Genomic DNA, 3,944 nt, shown 5'->3' on the forward strand with positions numbered 1-3,944 from the left:
GGTGTTGATATTATTATATTCCTGGAACATTCAATTTGACTGCTATTAAATTTCCAACTTACTTTTTCTATTTTTGTTACTTCCACTTAACATACATCTGCACTGCACTATATCGACACACGGTTTTCTTTCTGTAAAAATTTTAATCGAAGCTTTCGTACGTACAATTATTTTCTTTAATGTCTTTAATGGGATCGAGGAGTGTGAGAAGAAAGATGAGAAATTCGGGGAAATTTGGGGAGAGATTCGAAGAATTTTGGCCCACGGTGTATGCACGGGTCTTGAAAGTAAAGGGGGGTAAGGGGAGGGGTGGTGTGTCGCCGCGTGTTTTCACCCTGTGCTCCGCGGCGAATTTATCTACGAGTTGGACGTTTGAATGTCTGTCGGCAGAGAACAGCGGGAAATTTTGCTAGCTGCCTCCGATTTTACGGTGTACGAGCAGACTTAAAACCCTGGCGCAACGTTAAAGCGCCCCTCGAGCGAGCCGCCCGCCTTTGTAAGACGAGACACCGCGTTCTTCTCTCTTCTTCTCCTTCTTTTTTCTTCTCTTTTCTTTTTTTTCGTTTTTTTTTTTTTTTTTTGTTAGTTGGCTTTAACGCGCGTCAGAGTTAATTTCTAGCAGAACAGACGCGACGCTCGAGAGAGACGATTCCCCGTACGGGCCCGCTTTTCAAACGAATGCGTATTTTATCTCGCGTGTTGCGATAAGATATTTTGCAATTTGTTTAATTTATCTTAATTTCGAGCGATCGAAAATTTAGATACATTTTTTTCTTAATTTATCGATTGAATAATTCATCGTTGAAAAATTAATATTTAATTTACAAGTATCTTTGGGCTATCGATTGATAGTAATGCATAATGATATATAGAAAAAAGAAACGAAAAACCGCAAATACCTTTCGACTATGGAAGATCTAACATTGGAAATAATCCGAATTTTCGAGATTATTCGAATTTCCAGCTTCGCTCTGTCTTTGAGCTTTACAATCGTTGAATTATTTAATACTCGTTAACTGTAAATGGTACACGCACACATACATTTTTGCTCGCACAATCGTGTAAAATTTTCAAACGAGCGTTACAGACGATTTTCCCCTTATTTTAATCGTTGATCGATAGCTTTGAGGACGAGCAATTTTTTATCTTGCGCGCGAGAACTGTGCGACAAAAATGCTCGATGCCTGCCAACTTTGAATGGTCGATAATGAACGAGCGAATGGTTGGGGGGGGGGGGGAAGAAAAGGAAAAAAAGGCGCGAGACTCGTAGCTCGTTCAAAGTGTTATCACGCGCGATTTCGAATTAAAATCTTGTGTCACGATTTGAACACGTTAGATTACGCGTCGTGGTTCGAGCAAGAAAGAATCTTAGAAAAGTTTATCGTTCGTTGAAACGATGATGATGAGTTAGTTAGAAAGAAGAAAGAAATTTTGTTATAAATTTTAAAATTTTAAAGAGATAATTGTTGGAAATTAAGTTATCTTTGCCATTTTTGTTTTTTTTTATTTCTTGATAAATGAAATAATTGGAAAAAAAGAAAAAAAAAAGATTAAATTATAAGAGAGGGTTTAACGTACAAAAATTTAGATCGAGTCAAAAATTTATGGAAATAATCCATGAGATTAAAATAATATTAATTTCAAATTAATGACAAAATGATAAGAGGGAGAAAAATTATTAATACCAAATTAATATATAATTACACGTAGTAGAAAAATCCACTGATATCGCAAGTATTCATAAAACCGATAATCCTACGATCTAATTAATATCGATCGTAGCTAAACACAAGAAAAATGCGATTATTTTTCCGTCTTAAACCAATCCTCTTTCCCAACCGATATTAAATTTTCCAACCGAATTCCACGTATTTCACTCGTACAATAAATAAACATTACCTTTCGATGCTTATTTTTATTTTTTTTTAATTAATTTCATCATTTATATAACTCGTTTTACGCGAGCGAGCGAGAGAGAGAGAGAGAGCGAGAGAGAGAGAGAGAGAGAGAGAGAGGAGAGAAAAAAGGTTCACGCGAAAGGGAGGTCTGTTTTTGATTCGGGGAACATGGTGGAACAGCGGTGCAATCGGCGCGAAATTACGGTGGCACGCCGAGGATAATGGCCGTACAGTTGTTACGATAAAGCCGGACAATTAATAATTCCATAACGAGCCGCTTTTGAAACGGCGAAAAAGCTCGGAGGAAGGATTGGCCGGGCGCGAATTAGCGCGTGCACAATCATGTGTATACACACAGAGCCAACGTGTTTTCTGGCCAACTCGATTGTTTGCGCACACGCCGCGAGTAGATGCCAAACGTTGAACTCGATTCCCAACGATTCGACCGTTCCTCGTACCGATAATTGTTAACACGTTTTCCTGCGCGTGCCGATCATTGCGAACCTTCTGAATCTTTCTTCCTTATTTTGCAGTAATTTGAGTAATAGTGGCGATCGATTGTCGCAAATTCTAGTTTCGGTTAATTTAATTGTAGAAAATATTTCGAATGATGTAGTAGTCAAGTGTCTCTAATTCTCATCAATTTTTGGAATTGTAAACTTTAGTTTTCAAGACACGAATATACTTTGTTTTGTGCAAATAATATATATTTGAATATTCCATTGATAAGATATATATATACACGTCAATTTATTACGTGAAAGTTATTGGAATCGGTCTCCCGTAGTACTTATAATTGCCGCTAGACGGCCTCAAGCGCCACTTCGATTCTCGTTAGCATTATTTGCACTGCCACATATAACTACAGGATCGAGAAAAAAAGCACGATATCTCCTTACATTCGAACGATAAAGAATCGTATTTCCAATTCTTCCCGATAATTCTTATTAATCCAAATTCAAATACGAAAATTAAAATTAAAACTTATATTTTAATAATAATAAACAGTGCGTTTGCATTCCATTATAACATAGACTTTTTAAGTAAGTAAATTCTTTAACTTGTATATATAAATATTGAAACGAAATCTTAATCGAATAAATCGGTCGAATCGTGCACGATTTTCGAGATGTTGAACAAGATGTTGGCCAAGCGCAACGTCATAATTAAGAGACGATGGAACGGTCGGCGATTCATTTCGTGATGAATCCGCGATACACAACGCGTGCCATCGAACTTTTGATCAGAGGCGTACACGAGAAATCGTTCGAGTATTCTGTTGTACGTAGGTAGGGTGAATTGCAACTACACCTGCACGTATGCAACTGCACGAACTGTACGTGCGGCGTATGTTGATGGGGTTGCGGTTTGACTCTGGTGGCTGGTGGATAGCCCGCCGTTATTATCCGTAACTCGTGTTGCGGCAGTCCCGGAACAAACGTGGCCGAAAACCTTCGTTTCCTGTGCCGAGCCGCCTCCACACGTCGGTTTCATTCTCTTTTCCATCCCCCCCTCCCGGAACCAAGAAAGATTCGTCACTGTCGCGGGCCGAGATCGGTTGTTGCTCTCTTTCTACCCACCTTTCTGTCGTTTACGTTTAATCGATCGTGTGCCTTGATATTGTTTTGCTTCGCTGCTCGGGGCACGTGATTTTTATCCGTGATATATATATATATATATATATATATATAGTAGATTAAATGTTTGATCGAATACGATATTTTTTTTTCTTATTGCTTTTTTCTTACTTCTTATTTTCTTATATATTTTGGATATTTGACCTTCAATTATTGTAGATATTGTTAAATTGAAAATATATTTTTTTCTCTATGTAAAGTTTAATATTTGACATACTTTAGTATCTGGGATATTTTCTTATATATTTTGGATATTTGGCCTTCAATTATTGTAGATATTGTTAAATTGAAAATATATTTTTTTCTCTATGTAAAGTTTAATATTTGACATACTTTAGTATCTGGGATATTTTCTTATATATTTTGGATATTTGGCCTTCAATTATTGTAGATATTGTTAAATTGAAAA

This window comes from Apis dorsata, unplaced genomic scaffold, assembly GCF_000469605.1.
Source record: "Apis dorsata unplaced genomic scaffold, Apis dorsata 1.3 scaffold_207, whole genome shotgun sequence".
In the NCBI taxonomy this organism is placed as follows: domain Eukaryota; kingdom Metazoa; phylum Arthropoda; class Insecta; order Hymenoptera; family Apidae; genus Apis; species Apis dorsata.